Raw genomic sequence first — 19024 nt, forward strand, 5'->3', positions numbered from 1 at the left:
ATTGATTGATTACAGCAACTGTAATAACTCACTTCAATTTCGACTTAAACACTGGTAAACTGAAACTAGTAGTCTCTACTAACTTATCAGTACTTCAAACTGTTTTTCTAACTCAGTAACGTAGCACAGTTGATCTTAAAAGATCAAATATATCAATGTAATGTGCTAGTGTTTTTAGTCAAATAATAACCTGAATTCTATGAATATGACTATGAAATGTGAGCTTTTACTCAGTGTAAATATCACAACTGATCATGGATGAGTAATGACATTGGTTCGTCTTTTCTGAGTATGTCCAGTTACTCATCCAAGATCAGTTGCGATATTTACACAGACAAAAAGCTGACATTTCATAGTCATATTCATAGCATTCCGGTTATTATTTGAGAAAAAACACTAGCACAATACATTAATATATTTGATCTTACTAAAGACAGAATAATCAGTGCACAGCAGACTGCAACGTCGTATTTTTAAAACCAGACATTGATTCGTCTTTTTTTAGTATGTCAACATCCCTCTGTCAATAGTACGACATTGCAGTCTGATGTGCACCGATTGTTCTGACTTTAGTATGATTTGTCGTTTTCAACTAAGTTAACTGATGATGTGTCAAACTGATCAGAAGTTAGACTATTCGGTTGATAAGTTGAACTGACTTAAAGCGTCCTGGTCAGTTCCAACTGATAATTCAATCAGTTGACTTACTAATTCAGTTAGATACTTATATCTTTGTTCAGTTCCATTGTATATGATCATTTATCTCATTAATTTTCAGTTCAGATGGCTTCAGATTTCCCATCTTATTTGATCATTTATATATTTCCAGTTTAGCTTATAGTTCTACAGAAGACGATTCTTTATTTGTCAAACTTCGAAACTTTTATGTCTAACATAAACATTTAATCATATTCAAAAATATCATTTACGCATCAAAATTATTTGATTAAAATAAATTAGTAATTTAAAATTCCTCATGCATGAGGTTTACGTATACGGATTTTTGGATGTTACAACTCAGTCAGATCTAAATATGAGACAAAGACGTTGGATTGATATTTTAAAAGATTATGATTGTGAGATCCAATACCAGTCTAGAAAAGTGAACGTCATTGTTGATGATTTGAGTCATAAATTTTTTGATATTAATTTATTTTCTATTCATGTTTCTCTGTTGCCTGAGGATATCTGTACTTTTGATCTAGATTTTCAGATTCAAGGAAATGTCATTTGTGTCTCTTAGATTTCTATTGAATCAAATTTGATTCAGATTGACAATTAGCTCATAAAAATGATGATCAAGTTCAAAAATCTTACGAGTTAGTGTCTCAGTGACATCAATCTAGATTCATAATTCATTCAAATGATTTTCTTTGTTTGATGAACAGAAGGTTAGTTGTTCCTAATATTCCTGAAATTCGTGCAACCATCCTTCAAGAAGCTCACTACACTCCTTATAGTATCCACCCTGGAGGTAGGAAAATATATCATATTCTAAGACCTCAGTTTTGGTGGAAGAAGCTTACTGCGCTCCTTACAGTCTGTCAGCAAGTTAAAGTAGATCGTATGGGAATAAGAGGTTACTGCATAATCTTTAAGTTCCTCAGTGGAATGGGAAGAATGTGGCTATGGATTTTGTCATGCATCTGTCACGTACATCTCGTCACTTCGATGCTGAAACATCCACTACTCGTTTTTCTTAAAAAGTACAAATTTCTTTTTGCAAATTCGGCCGAAATAAGATCTGCATATATATATACTATTTTTTAAAAAAATACTTGCACCATTTAAAAATAAAACCATCAACTATATTTGAAAATTCAAAGGAAAAAGTTCATAACATAAAGTCGTCAAACATTTGCCAATCCTAACTTAGCAATATTTCAAAATAAAGCTAACTTTAACAACATCATAAAAACCACTCAAAAGCATAAGAACAGTCGTTAAAATCTTTAATATAAACTTTAAATCATAAATATGGAAAGCTAGCGCTGGTCCTCGGCTTATGTGCACCTTTAGTCCATCAAGATAAACCATCAAGTCCCTCAACAACATTAACGTCATGCTCACCTGCATCGATCACACCTAGTGAGTCTATTGACTCAGCAAACAATAACCACAATAACGAGTAATACGTATACAATCACACGCAACAGTGAAAATACTTTTACTTAACATAACATTTCATGAACATGCATAAACATAAACATTTTCCTTTTATCATAAACATATTTCATTTCATCATATACGTATGCGTTTTCCTTTTCGTTGAATTCAGATCATTAATTGTGACTTTCGTATTAGCTTAAGGTTTATGGATCCATCTACGTGTAACCACAGTACTGGACGGTGAAGACATCAGCGACACTCTCACCTGTCAATTGAGCATTGGCCATACATATCATCATATTATCATATCATTGTATCATCGTATTAGTCACAATTACTTCAATTTTTTCAACATTTCATATTTTCATCACTTTATAAAATTCGAGCATAAAATAATCATTTTTCTTTGAAACCAAGCATGCAACATATCTTCTAGAGTTAACGTTTCATCATAAATTTTCATAGACATTTAAAATAATTATATTAACATATTTTACAGCATTCAGGTCACTGCCATGACGTTTACTATTTTTCAGGTCTAAAATGAACTTTTTATCCCTAGACGTAAAATTTCTTGATTTAGACTTTTTCTTACTTTCGTTTAAACTAGACAATCCCAAATAACTATTTAAGCTTAAATATATTTTCTGATATTTTAATTTAGGTTAAATTCGTGGATTTTGATTTATTTCGTAATTATTAATTCGTAGTGCGTTTTAAATCTGGAATTAATTTTAAACTTTATTATTAAATTCTCAAATTTTAAACATAGACATTTATTACCTAAACTACCCTCGTGAACCATGATTTGACCCCCATGAACCACGGTTTAACCATTAACCAATGAAACCCTAAAAACCGAGCCTTCCAAGAACACCCTCGAGCCATCTCCCATTTTATTCGAGCCGAGTCCAAGCCACCCTGAGCCAAGCCCTTCCCAGACTACATATGGACCCTAGTGACCATCTGTGACCCCTCGAACCAGCCCCTAACCCGCTGCAATACTCTTGCCCGTAAAAAGAATTTGCACGAGTCCTTCATAATGCACCCATGACTCCTAACTCCACTAGGACTCCTCGCCTAGGCCACCACCCAATCTCACACCCTCGGGACCAACCCTAGACCTCTCTGTGACCTAGCCTAAACCATCCCTGACCACCCCGGCCGAGCCAACCCTTAACGCACAGTAGCCTCTCTCGGGTAACTTCGGAAGAGTCCTAGCTTGCTTGGACTCTTCCCTTGCCGATGCTACTTTAGTCATAGCATTGCTAAGACTTTTTCACACACCCAACCATGTTCAAGCCCAGCCCTGGTAAAGCCTTGGCCGAGCCATGCGTGGTTAAACCCTTATGACCGAACCTTGACATCAAAACATGCAATAACTTGTTCCAGCTTGTTTCCTAGATGTGCAGCCTATCACCGTGCATGTTATGACCCTTAACTCGCGTGAAAAAATTCCATCTTGATCCCCTAACATGGCAGCCCCTTTGTGCAAACATATATCAAGTTTTGGAACAAAATTTCATACATTAACCACATATATATGCATAAAATGAAAATATTCAAAAATGAAACATGTTTTTCATGCAAACAAAAATCAGACACATATTAGGATGTGATAGATGAAAAATAAAGATGTATGGCATTCCTTTGCGTATTATTACGCATAAAAATACGTTGCGGTGCAAAGAACAGCGACGAACGGATAACCCTTGCGGAAATCCTTCAAAACCGAAGCTTCTCTCTTGAAAAAATTACGTGTGTGCGTGTGTTTTGATGGAGGAAATGTGTCCTTGTGTGCTTGAGGGGAGGGGGCGTGTGTTTATAAGGTTTTGGGGTTGGGTTTATGGGCTTATTTAATTGAAAAATATACTTATATGCAAGCTTGGGCCCATTAGTATGCTATTCTAGGCCCAATAAGCCAATTAATGAATAAAAAAATATTTCTTTTTGGAAAGTTAGTAAATTATTATTCGAGTTGTCAAAAAATTTGTATTTTTGTTGAAAATCGAACACCGATAAAAATTACGTCTCGGTGTACAAAGTCACATCAAAACTCCTTATTTTCAAAAATATCATAAAAATCAACCTTATTTTAAATAATTAAAAACTATTATTCAATAAAAATAATTTTTATTTTTCAGCCATCGGTCTCCGTTCCTCGATCGCATGTCGAATAACCTTTTAAAAATACAGTTTTATGCATTCAAGTAGAAAACTACTTAATAACCTTATAAACATATCAAACATAATTAATTTAAGGAATTAAAATCATTTAATTAGTCATTTTCAATTTTTCCTAGATTCGCATGCAGTTGGATTACATCGTTTTATTTTTTGATCCTACAATTACTCCCACCCTTAAATAAAATTTCGTCCTCGAAATTAGAACTTACCGAATAACTTTGGGTAGTGACTCCTCATGTCCCTCTCGGTTTTCCAAGTAGCTTCTTCTTCCTTGCATATGAAGCACCTAAAAGTTCCCCACATGCATTTTCCATAATGTAAGCGATTGTACTCCTTGCAGAGTGGTCCCTCTGCAAGTTTCGATGCTCCAGGTTGTGGTGGTTTTTGTGGTCTTGACTTCTTTACTTGTCCTTGCGGCTTTTGCTGCCCTTGAGCTCTAGAAAGTCCCATGTATGGCTTTTTATTCGGCTAAGAATTTTGCCGGTGTTGCTGTCTTTTGTGCTACATCTCAAAATCAATATCTGTCAAAGCTTGCTCTGCTTTAAATGCATAGGTAGTGACAGCAGTATAATTCATAGGTCGCATCATCATCACGTCACGATGTATAGTATGTCGTAGACCATCCAGAAAGTATCTAAGATTCTCGGCAGCATCCCTTGCAATTAGGGGCAGAAAGTGACAGCCACTATCAAACTTCCTCACAAAATTAGCCACAACAGTATCTCCCTGACGGAGAGTCGTGAATTCCCTCTTCAAGCGTCCCCGGACGTCAGCAATGAAGTACTTCTCATAGAATATTTCCTTGAATCGAGCCCAAGTAAGAGTAGCTAGATTAATAACATGCTCAGCTCCTTCCTACCATAGAGAAGTGTCATCTCTATACATGTAAGTAGCACACCTCACGCGGTCAGCATCCCCCATTTTCAGATAGCTAAAATGCACATCAACTGCTCGAATCCAACCCTCAGCAGCAAATGGGTCAGTGGTGCCAGAAAATTCCTTTGGCGCTAGCCTCCGAAATTGATCAAAGACGTCGTGTTTTTGCATAGGAGCCTGTTGAAACTGCTGCTCAAAGAAACGGGCCATACCCTCTAGTGCATGTGTCGCAGCATCCCCATTAGGAGGCGGGAGTGCATTAACATGACGATCCTCAACATTATCGACTTGCCAATCGGTACTAGGTACGCGTCTAGGAGGCATTATATCTGAACAGTTTCCAAATTTCTAAACAGTAACCAACATGCATTTAAATCTAAGTTTTCTAATCATGCAGCATATACTAATGCATTTTTTTAGCAATTTTAAGCATATATAACATTTATACTCGTAAAGATATATATATATATATTTAAAAAATACTTTGCAGCATTTAAAAATAAAACATCAACTATATTTGAAAATTCGAAGGAAACACTTCAAAACATAAAATTATCAAACGTGTAGACGCCCGTATTTCGTATTTGAAAATTTGCGGAATAATTTAAAATTTTCCTTTAAAAGTAAATAACTTGCTTCATTCATAAAATAAACTGATAAAAAGGTTTAAATGTCAAAATAACAGCGGAAGTAAATATTGTTTCAAAACAATCACTTAAAAATATTTCAACAAGACAAAATGAGTTTCAGCATAAAAATGGTAAATAAACTGAAACATGAAGTCGTTGGGTTCCTACTACTGCCGACCCAAGCTAGCTCACTGGTCCCCGCCCTCGGTCCCGACCTCATCAGTACCTACAACAATCAATTTTAGTGAGTCTAAAGACTCAGCATGCATATATCGTGAATAACAAGTAAAATATATCATAAAATTTCATGCCATGTAAAGATATCATATCTTAAAGCGTAACGTGAAAATCGTGCCATGAATAATTATAAATATGTGCATAACTGATAATCGTACGAAAAATGTTTGCTCGATAGAGCCCTTTCATAAAAGAGCATATCATAATTTTCTGTTGAGATAATGTTCTACGCAAGTGGCCCATAACGTAACGTAAAATAACATGCACGTCTGATCAGACTAAACCACCGTATACTGGGCGGTAGGGATCATCACAGCCCTTGGACTGGATATCCCTACCCATACATGAACATGAACCGGTCGTAAGTCACCGGGTGAAGTAATAATCCCATAAGATGCAATCCCATAAGCGTGAAGTGGCCACAAGACATATCGCATATAGTTCAAAATAAACATTTTATATTTTATGCACGTAATATAATTAAAAATCCTGTCTTATTTTTTTACCAAATGGGTTGGATCGTTCCCAGGCTCGCTGCGACCTAATTCTAACATGAGAAACATGAAAATAAACTTAACTTGACCAACACTTCAAAATCAAACTAAAAACGAGACTATTACGTCCAACAAACTTAGTATCTAACCATTACTCCGTACCCACCCGAACCAACATCGAACCATCGTTTAGTCATTATTAAAATACGCCTAAAATACTGGAAAATAAATACCAAGGGCTGTAATACAAGAAAATTGTGCATGGAGGCCAAAATCCTGAAACGCTCTTTCGAGAGTAACTTTGGCACATCGCACCGTAAATTCTCGTACGACCTCTAAACTTAACCAAATCACAAACGGCCAAAAACATGACCTTCATAAATCAATGAGTTACTGTCCAGTCCAAGGCTATAGGCTAAAAGCAAATCAAGATCTCAAAACAAGCCTCTGAACCGAAGGCAGAGTTGCTGTCAAAAATACATTAGCAGCTGTTGTGCTGTCTTGCTTTGTTTACAAGGCTATTGGCCATTGGGGCTTGAACCACTGACCAGAGCCTCTTACCAACATCCTAAGGTATGGTTTGAACCATGGCTAAGGGCCCTAGGCCAACCACAATCCAAGCCAACACCTACAACGATCCCAAGCTTCACCCGAGAAACCACACATGGCACGCGTGGGGGTGTTGCTTGTTTTGCTGTCGTGGATCATTCCAGTGGCCATGTGATTGACCATGGCATGATCTAGACATCATGAGGCATTGTGTGACCCATTGCTAAGGGCTAAAAAGCCAACCAAGATCCACACCAACCTCGAAACCGAGACTACACATGCAGGGAAAAGAAAGGGGGTCGAAGGGGAACTTGTCTTGTTTATTTTAAAAACCGATGGGACCATTAACCAAGCCATGAAAGGTCATCCTGATCATGTCCTAGATATGCTAAGGAGGGGTTCTAACCATGGTTACAGCCCCTAGGGCAGTTAAGATCCGAACCCTCACCTTACGCAATAAACCATGAAAATCGAGACTCATAAATTGCAACATGGAGAGTTGCTGTAAAAAATGGTTTTTCTGGGATGAAATGGCTCAAACCAATGGGTTAATCCCTTCCTAACACACCCTATAACATGACCATAAGCAGCCTTGAACGCGTGGAACCGAGCCAAACCCAGAAACCACAAAAACAATACCAAAAACTGTGAAGTGCAAGGAAGGCCAAAAATCTGTGCAGAATTTTTATAACACTTGCTGTCAATTTTCGGTTTATGCTCCATGAAACATGATCATATTATGTTTTAAATTACATATATGGCTTCATTGAAGAGAAAAAAAACGTATATACATGCCTGAAATTTGTTTGAAACGAAAACAAATAAATTACGACGAACGCGGCGCGGCGGAGACAGAGTTCTCTTTTCTTGTTTGATTTCTCTCTTATTTCCTCTAGGAGACTCATAATTTTCTTGCTGAAATGCTCAGAATTTTCGAGAGAATGAATGGAGGGAATGGCTAGGAGTGAAGGGAAAGTCTACTAATTAAATGGGATAGAATGGCAAGATCCAAAATCTTTCTATCCTAGTGTTTGTTAGGTAAGGAATAATATGATATTATTTGATTGAGGGAGGTTTAATGGGATGAGAGATGACCGATTTTATCTTGTCAACTAAGGTAGAAATATTGCTTAAATCATTAATTATTGGTGATTAAAATGAAGGGATTATTGACCAAGAAAGGGATAAGGAAAGGGATCAAAATGGTGGGTTGTCAAACTAATTAAATCCTACAAGGTGAATGGCCGAAATCTTGCTTTTATTTGGAGGTAAAATATTGCTTAAATGTTGAATTTTATCTCCTTAAAGTTTTAATCAATAATTATGTATTTTAGTGAAATAGTAAATTTAATTTAGGATGGTAATTTTCTTGCATGCATGGCTAATTCTTTAAATTAAATTACTAACATGTTAAGTTACAATTTCTTAAATAAAATAAGCCTAGATTAATCTATCTCAATTGGTCACACATTTTTATTTAAGTTTTAATTATATTATTGGACATAAAGGAACTTATTTACTACTTATCTCTAATTAATTAATTAAATCCCTAAACATTCTTTTTCATTAAAATAAATTATTCTTTATCTTAAATAAATTCTAGGAATATTTTCTTATCATTAAATTTTATCTTAATACTCCAACTCCAGTCCGGCCTCGCTTATTAATCCGAAAAAATGCAACTAAACTACTCCGTAAAATGACTCAACAAATTTAAAGAAAAGAATTTAAATCCTTATGCATAAAAATCATTTTAATTTAAATAATAGTAATTATGCATGGCTTATACGTAGTCTGATTTAACGGGTTCTACAACTCTCGCCCCCCCCCAAAAAGAAATTTCGTCCTCGAAATTAAAACTCACCGAATAACTCAGGATACCGACTCCTCATCTCTGGCTCAGATTCCCACGTAGCTTCCTCCTCTGAGTGATTAAGCCACTTGACTTTCATTAGCTTCACCAGTTTGTTCCGAAGCTTCTTCTCCTGTCTGTCTAAAATCTGCGCTGGTCTTTCTTCATAAGATAGGTTCGAATTGAGCTGCAACGGTTCAAAATTCAGGACATGCGAAGGATTCGCCATATACTTGCTCAGCATAGAGACGTGGAACACATTGTGTACTCCGGCCAGATTCGGCGGAAGAGCAACACGATAAGCTAACGTCCCAACCCTGTTGAGGATCTCAAATGGTCTGATGAATCTCGGACTGAGCTTTCCTTTCTCCCCGAACCGCATGACACCTTTCATAGGTGCTACCTTCACAAAAACATGGTCGCCAACGGCAAACTCTAGATCTCTCCTCCTCTGATCCGCATAACTCTTCTGTCGACTCTGAGCAGTCCTCATCCTATCACGGATCTTGACTACTACATCGGCAGTCTGCTGAATAATCTCCGAACCCAATTCTGATCTTTCCCCTACTTCATCCCAATGAATAGGCGATCTGTACTTACGACCATACAGTGCTTCATACGGAGCCATAACTATAGACGACTAAAAACTGTTGTTATAGGTGAACTCTACCAATGGCAAATTCGAATCCCAACTCCCTGAGAAATCGATAACACAAGCACGGATAAGATCCTCCAAAATCTGGATAACTCTCTCTGACTGCCCATCTGTCTGTGGGTGGAAAGCTGTGCTAAACAACAACTTCGTACCCATAGCCGAATGCAAACTCTTCCAAAATGAGGAAGTGAATCTAGGATCTCGGTCAGACACTATAGAAACGGGAATACCATGAAGTTTGACTATCTCTCGAATATACAACTCGGCATACTGAATCATGGTGAAAGTCGTCTTAATAGGCAAGAAGTGCGCTGATTTGGTAAGACGTTCAACAATCACCCAGATAGCATTTGATCCTCTGACTGACTTCGGTAAACCAACAACAAAATCCATGGTAATATTCTCCCACTTCCACTCGGGAATAGGAAAGGCTAGAGCATACCTGCTGGTCTCTGATGCTCCGCTTTCACTAGCTGGCACATCAGACACTCGGATACAAAACGTCTGATATCCTTCTTCATTCTGGGCCACCAATACAACAACTGCAGATCTTAGTACGTCTTCATACTCCCAGGATGAATAAAGTACGGCGACATGTGGGCCTCAGATAAAATATCTGCTTGAATAGAACCACTGCTCGGAACCCACATTCTGTCTCGATACCTCACAATACCGTTTCTAACTGTATACAAGATACTGCCCTTGGCATCATCTCTCTGCTTCCACTTTGCCAACTGTTCATCTGCTGATTGTCCACTGCGAATACGGTCCAGAAGAGAAGACTGAATCGTCAAAGTAGATAGACGGGGAACTCTACCTTGAGGATAAGTCTCTAGGTCAAACCTCTGCATCTCAAACTGAAGGGGTCTCGAAACCACCAAATGAGCCATCACTGCGACTTTCCTGCTCAGTGCGTCCGCAACTACATTAGCTTTGCCCGGGTGGTAGCTAATGTCACAGTCATAGTCCTTCACTAGCTCCAACCAACGCCTTTGACGCATATTCAGCTCTTTCTGCGTAAAGAAGTACTTGAGGCTCTTATGGTCGGTAAAGATCTGGCACTTCTCTCCGTATAAATAATGTCTCCAAATCTTCAAGGCAAATACTACGGCAGCCAACTCTAGATCGTGGGTTAGGGTAATTCTTCTCATGGGTCTTCAACTGACGAGAAGCATATGCTATTACCTTCCCATGCTGCATCAATACTGCGCCCAAACCAAGCTTCGAAGCATCAGTATACAAAACAAAGTCTCCGGGCCCTGACGACATGGCCAATACTGGTGCTGAGATAAAAGCTTACTTCAAAGTATCGAAGCTCTTCTGACACCCCTTTTAACATTCTTCTTTGTCAACGACGTGAGTGGAACTGCATAGAGGAGAATCCCTGAATAAACTTCCGATAATACCCTTCTAGCCCAAGGAAACTACGGATCTCTGATGCATTCTGCGGCACAACCCAATCTCTGACTGCTGCAACTTTCGCCGGGTCTACCTCAATACCGCTGCTAGAAACAATGTGGCCTAAGAACACTACCTTCTCTAACCAGAACTCACACTTACTGAACTTTGCGAATAACTTGTGCTTCTGTAAGGTCTGCAAAACTGCGGTCAGATGTCTGTTGTGATCCTCTTGATTCTTCGAGTAGACGAGAATGTCGTCTATGAATACTATCAAAAATTGATCAAGATACGGCTGAAATACGTGATTCATGAGATCCATGAAGATCGCTGGCGCATTCGTCAAACCGAACGGCATCACAAGGAACTCATAGTGGCCATAATGATTCCTAAAAGCAGTCTTGAGAACATCGGTGTCTTTCACCCTCAACTGGTGATAACAAGAACGCAGGTCGATCTTAGAGAATACTGAAGCTCCCTGTAACTGATCAAATAAATCTTCAAACCTCGGGAGTGGGTATTTGTTCTTCACTTGTAACCCTATTCAATTCCCGGTAATCAATGCAGAGCCTCATCGAACCATCCTTCTTCTTCACAAAAAAGACCGGCGCGCCCCATGGTGAAAAACTCGGGCGAATGAACTCCTTGTCAAGAAGTTCCTGAATCTGCTTCTTAAGTTCTGCCATCTCTGTCGACGCTAATCGGTACGGTGCTTTTGAGATCGGTGCGGTACCTGGCATAAGCTCAATAGAAAACTCCACTTCCCGCACATGTGGCATACCAGAGACGTCCTCAGGAAACACGTCTAGAAAGTCCCTAACAACTGGGACATCGGAGGCTGACTGACTGGGTGCTTCGGGAACAGACAAACGCCCGACACCCTCTATGTATGAGCTTCCTAGCCTAGACACAAGGTATAATGCACGGTAAAGGGAAATACATGTCTGGCTCGAATAAGAACTGCTCTCTCCCTGGCGGTCGGACTAGCACAGATCTCCGCTGGAAGTCAATCAAAACTCTGTTCCGTAATAGCCAGTCCATCCCCAGAATGATGTCGAACTCTGGTATCGGCAATACGATAAGATCCGCATAAAAAAGATTGCCATGAAGCTCGAGGTCTATGTCTCGGATCACATTAGTGACTGTCAGCTCCTCTCTAGAAGGCAGTACTACTGAAATATGCCACATCTAGCCCAATGGTTTTGACCTTGAGGAAATTAGCAAAGACCTCTGAAATGAACGAATGAGTAGCCCCTGAATCTATCAAGGCATTCGTATCTGAACCGGCTATAAAAATTCTCCTTGAAAAGTTGGAACATCAAGCTGAACCCAATAAATACAAGAACTAACTTATAGAAATGCGAAGGTCAAAGTTCTTCTAACCTAAATTCCCGAAAGTAACACTAATTAGAGCATGCAATCATATCGCAATTCTAATGTTCAAAATCTTAACCCAGATCCCCGAAACAATAACTTTCAAATATAAACTTAAAGCTTTAAGATACCTGTCATGAGCATGGTCTCCGGGTTCGTCTCCGCTGCATGGAGAGAAAAAACTCTGCCTTGGGTAGGCAGACTCCTCTTCGGACACTGCTTCAGCAAGTGGTTTAGACTACCACACTTGTAACACTTCCCTGAGCCATACATACAAGCTCCAACATGACGACGCGCGCACTTAGCGCAGACTAGGTACTCAACGGCTCTCGGGACTGCCCCTCTCCTACTGCTGCTGCTGTCCTCTGTTCCTGGGTGGATCGTGGGAAGGGCTCTTATTCTGATGTTGCTGCGGAGGAGGGCGGTGATGGCACTTGGACTGGTCGTTTGCCCTGGCAGTCTCTCTCAATATCAATCAGATCCTGCTCTGCAGCTAGAGCTCTGGTGACAGCGATGTCATAGGTAGTAGGGCCAGCCACCCTAACATCACGGTGCAAGATCGGTCGTAGACCATCCATAAACTGTCTCAACTTAGCTCCCGCATCATTGGCAATTAGGGGCACAAAATGGCAACCCCTCTCAAACTTACGGATAAATTCCGTAACGGTCATGGCTTCCTTCCTCAGGGTCATGAACTCCCTGGTCAACCTGGCATGCACCTCGTCAGTAAAATATTTAGAGTAGAATACCTCTGTGAAGCGCGTCCAGCTCAGAGTAGCCACATTCAAGGCTACGGATGCTCCTTCCCACCATAAGCGGGCGTCTCCTCCAAACAGGTAGGTCGCACAATGAACTCTGTCCTCGTCTCCAAGCCCCATGAACTCAAAGATAACCTCGAGGGACTTAATCCAGCCCTCGGCAATCATGGGATCTGTCGTCCCTAGTGAACTCCTTCGTCTCCAAGCCCCATGAACTCGAAGATAACCTCAGGTCCCGTCTGCCTGGCTACCCCCCGTCTGCCTGGCTACCCCAGTATTGTTCCCCTCAAACTGTGCGAAGAACTGCGTCATGCCAGGTAGCATCTGGGCGTTCATGTCCGGTGGAGGGGGATGGTGGTAAATCTCTTTCCTGCCTAAGGTCCTCACCGTCCTCAGGACGATGCTCATCCTCTCTCATGCGCTCAGGAATGCGTCTAGGAGGCATACTGTTCCATACATAACCCATACGTAACTAACATGCATAATTTCTATTATTACTTTAAATTTAAATAAATACTGCATAATCATAATCTGAACATAAATCATTTCATGAAATCATGCTGTTAAAAAATTTCATGTTTTAAACGAAATGCGTAAACGTAAAACTTACAGAACGAAGACGTGACTTCATGAGCTTCTCGAGGTCAGTAGTAGTACAACCCTTTACAAGAACATAGGCTCTGATACCAACTGTAGAGGCCCGTATTTCGTATTTGAAAATTTGCGGAATAATTTAAAATTTTCCTTTAAAATTAAATAACTTGCTTCATTCATAAAATAAACTGATAAAAAGGTTTGATGTCAAAATAGCAGCGGAAGTAAATACTGTTTCAAAACAATCACTTAAAAATATTTCAACAAGACAAAATGAGTCTGAGCATAAAAATGGTAAATAAACTGAAACATGAGGTCCTCGGGTTCCTACTACTGCCGACCCAAGCTAGCTCACTGGTCCCCGCCCTCGGTCCCGACCTCATCAGTACCAACAACAATCAAGTCTAGTGAGTCTAAAGACTCAGCATGTATATATCGTGAATAACAAGTAAAGTATATCAAAAAATTTCATGCCATGTAAAGATATCATATCGTAAAGCGTAATGTGAATATCTTGCCATGAATAATTATAAATACGTGCATAACTGATAATCGTACGAAAAATGTTTGCTCGATAGAGCCCTGTCATAAAATAGCATATCATAATTTTCTGTTAAGATAATGTTCTACGCAGGTGGCCCATAACGTAACGTAACATAACATGCACGTCTGATCAGACTAAACCACCGTATACTGGGCGGTAGGGATCATCACAGCCCTTGGACTGGATATCCGTACCCATACATGAACATGAACCGGTCGTAAGTCACTGGGGGAAGTAATAATCCCATAAGCTGCAATCCCATAAGCGTGAAGCGGCCACAAGACATATCGCATATATCTCAAAATAAACATTTTATATTTTATGCACGTAATATAATTAAAAATCCTGTCTTATTTTTTTAACAAATGGGTTGGATCGTTCTCAGGCTCGCTGCGACCTAATTCTAGTATGAGAAACATGAAAATAAACTTAACTTGACCAACACTTCAAAATCGAACTAAAAACGAGACTATTACGCCGAACAAATTTAGTATCTAACCATGACTCCGTACCCACCCGAACCAACATCGAACAATCGTTTAGTCATGATTAAAATATGCCTAAAATACTGGAAAATAAATACCAAGGGCTGTAATAAAAGAAAATTGTGAATGGAGGCCAAAATAATGAAACGCTCTTTCGAGAGTCACTTTGGCACATCGCACCGTAAATTCTCGTACGACCTCTAAACTTAACCAAATCACAAACGGCCAAAAACATGACCTTTCTAACTCAATGAGGTACTGTCCAATCCAAGGCTACAGGCTAAAAGCCAATTAAGAACTCGAAACAAGCCTCTGAACCGAAGGCAGAGTTGCTGTAAAAAATACAGCAGCAGCTGTTGTGCTTTCTTGCTTTGTTTACGAGGCTATTGTCCATTGGGGCTTGAACCACTGACCAGAGACTCTTACCAACATCCTAAGGTATGGTTTGAACCATGGCTAAGGGCCCTAGGCCAACCACAATCCAATCCAACACCTACAACGATCCCAAGGTTTACCCGAGAACCACACATGGCACGCGTGGGGGTGTTGCTTGTTTTGCTGTCGTGGATCATTCCAGTGGCCATGTGATTGACCATGGCATGATCTAGACATCATGAGTCATTGTGTGACTCGATGGATAAGGGCTAAAAAGCCAACCAAGATCCACACCAACCTCGAAACCGAGACTACACATGCAGGGAAAAGAAAGGGGGTCGAAGGGGAACTTGTCTTGTTTATTTTAAAAACCGATGGGACCATGAACCAAGCCATGAAAGGTCATCTTAGTCACGTCCTAGACATGCTAAGGAGGGGTTCTAACCATGGCTATATCCCTTAGGGCAGCCAAGATCCGAACCCTCACCTTAGGCAATAAACCATGCAAATCGAGACTCATAAATTGCAACATGGAGAGTTGCTGTAAAAAATGGTTTTTCTGGGACGAAAGGGCTCAAACCAATAGACTAATCCCTTCCTAACACACCCTATAACATGACCATAAGCAGCCTTGAACGCCTGGAACCGATCCAAACCCTGAAACCACAAAAACAATACCAAAAACGTGAAGTGCAAGGAAGGCCAAAAATCTGTGCAGAATTTTTATAACATTTGCTGTTAATTTTCGGTTTATGCTCCATGAAACATGATCATATTATGTTTTAAATTACTTATATGGCTTCATTGAAGAGAAAAGAAACGTATATACATGCCTGAAATTTGTTTGAAATGAAAACAAATCAATTACGACGAACGTGGCGCGACGGAGACGGAGTTCTCTTTTCTTGTTTGATTTCTCTCTTTTTTCCTCTAGGAGACTCACGATTTTCATGCTGAAATGCTCAGAATTTTTGAGAGAATGAATGGAGGGAATGGCTAGGAGTGAAGGGAAAGTCTACTAATTAAATGGGATAGAATGGCAAGATCCAAATCTTTCTATCCTAGTGTTTGTTAGGTAGGGAATGATATGATATTATTTGATTGAGGGAGGTTTAATGGGATGAGAGATGACCGATTTTCTCTTGTCAACTAAGGTAGAAATATTGCTTAAATCATTAATTATTGGTGATTAAAATGAAGGGATTATTTACCAAGAAAGGGATAAGGAAAGGGATCAAAATGGTGGGTTGTCAAACTAATTAAATCCTACAAGGTGAATGGCCGAAATCTTGCTTTTATTTGGAGGTAAAATATTGCTTAAATGTTGAATTTTATCTCCTTAAAGTTTTAAACACTAATTATGTATTTTAGTGAAATAGTAAATTTAATTTAGGATGGTAATTTTCTTGCATGCATGCCTAATTCTTTAAATTAAATTACTAACATGTTAAGTTACAATTTCTTAAATAAAATAAGCCTAGATTAATCTATCTCAATTTGTCACACATTTTAATTTAGTCTTTTATTTAAATTATTGGACATAAAGGAACTTATTTACTACTTATCTCTAATTAATTAATTAAATCTCTAAACATTCTTTTTCATTAAAATAAATTATTCTTTATCTTAAATAAATTCTAGGAATATTTTTTTATAATTAAATTTTATCTTAATACTCCAACTCCAGTCCGGCATCGCTTATTAATCCTAAAAGATGCAACTAAACTACTGCATAAAATTACTCAACAAATTTAAAGAAATGAATTTAAATCCTCATGCATAAAAATAATTTTAATTTAAATAATAGTAATATGTATGGCTTATACGTAGTCTGATTTAATGGGTTCTACAAAACGTTTGCCAATCCTAACTTAGAAATAATTCAAAATAAATCTAACTCTAACAAACTCTCAAAAATCAATCAAAAGTATAATGACAGTCTTGAAAATCTTTAACATAAACTTTAAATCATAAATGCGGAAAACTAGTGTTGGCCCTTGGGTTATGTACACCTTCAGTCAAGCAAGATCAACTATCAAGTCCCTAAGCAACATCAACATCATACTTACCTGCATCGATCACACCTAGTGAGTCTATTTGTTGGAACATCTCATCTTCGCAATCTTTGCTTGATTTTGATGTTAACAAAACATGTTATTTTATTTCTAATAATCACCTCAGTGCGCTAATAGCTGAAACTGAAATAATCAGTTACGAGCCGAAACTGAAGCTGTCGAAGACGCCACCTGAAAGAATCAACTGATCAACCAAACTGAACCAGTTCAACTGATGTATCGTAAATGAATTCAAATGAATGTTCAGCTGATAGGTGGTTCAGCGAGAGAACCTCAGAAGCCTGTACAGCCGAAGGTGTGTTCAACTGATGAAGATCCTAGCTGACTAGCTCAACTGAACAGGAGTGAAATCATTTCAACTGACGAGTCAGTTGATTTCACCAGCCCAGCTGAAGACCAGTTCAACTGACCAATTCACAACATCTGTTAGGAGCAATCAGTCGCTGATTTAATTGGAATCCAGCTGTGTGTGCAAAGGTACAAAAGCAATTGTCCAATCAAAGGACAATAATGGACGTTGCATCAGAGCATTAAAGACAAAACGTTTCAGAAAGGCAGTCGAGACACAAAGTCCAAGAAATGAATTCAAGATGCAACGGATACAATAAATGAGTCTCACTGTACGTTCAGTTTTCCCGCCTATATAAAGAGAAGATTGACCGACGATTTTGGTTGGGAATAAATCTAGCAAGCGGACTAGGTCAAGTAATAGTATTTGGAGATGAGTCCAGGTATCGTACCCACAGAGATAGATGTTTAATTACTAGAATATGAATTATTTTTCCTAATTTAGGCTAAATAAAGTTCAAATGATGGGAGAGATAGATTAATCAAAACTAAATTAAACAATTTAAATAAATTAACTAAAGCAAAAAAAAAATCCAAATTATTAAACTAGACGAAAATTCAAATTATTTAAAAACGACTAAGGCACACAAAGGTACCGAGACAATTTATAATCTACGTGTCAAATTCATATTCAATAAATTAATTATTTAATTCACGACGGAATTCCCAAAATTATTTATTAAACGATGCCTCGAATTAATAAACCTAATTAAATCTAACAGTCCAATTATTCCTAACTGAATTTAATTAGATTCAACCGCATTAGATCGCTGTGAAATTCCAGTTTTTCAACCTAAAGTCGCACACTGAAATCGAATACTATTTCTAGTCAATTTAACCATGTGTTGATTGATGTGTGAGGTAAATATTAATCTATCACCTTCCGGTTTTAGATTAACCAACAGATATTCAATTTAATTGGCCAGATTAAAAGAACACGTGATAAACAACATCAATCAATGAATAAAATAAATAATCTAATTGAATTAAACTCAAAACATCAAAAAATAATATGTCTCGGCCCCTATCATGGCCTTAGTCTATAAAAATCTACTCCATAAACTTAAAATAATATTCAAAATCAGTGTTTAAATTTAATGCAGAAAACATGATTAAGAAGGAAGGAAAAAGATTCTCTGTGATTTGTAGCATGTGTGAGGAATTCCTCCAATAAAAGTCTTCTGTCTTCCTCTCTTCTTTTCCTTCTTCCGCGTTGTTCTGCTATTCCGTCTGCTGCTCCTGTGCTTCTGTTATCGGCTGCTCTCCTCTTTTCTTCTGTACGCTTCTGCCCTTTTATTCTTCTTAATGGGCCTTCTCCTTCCTTTCCTTTTTAAGCCCATCTCTGTAAAAGAAAGTGTAGATAAGATATTTATACAGATTTACATAGATTTTTCCAAGATTTCAATATCATCAAGGAATAGAATATAAGAGTATTTAATTTTCATTCTTTTGATATTTTGTTCTATTTGAAATCTAGTAAATTTA

Source organism: Primulina tabacum, chromosome 13, assembly GCF_025594145.1.
Source record: "Primulina tabacum isolate GXHZ01 chromosome 13, ASM2559414v2, whole genome shotgun sequence".
Classification (NCBI taxonomy): domain Eukaryota; kingdom Viridiplantae; phylum Streptophyta; class Magnoliopsida; order Lamiales; family Gesneriaceae; genus Primulina; species Primulina tabacum.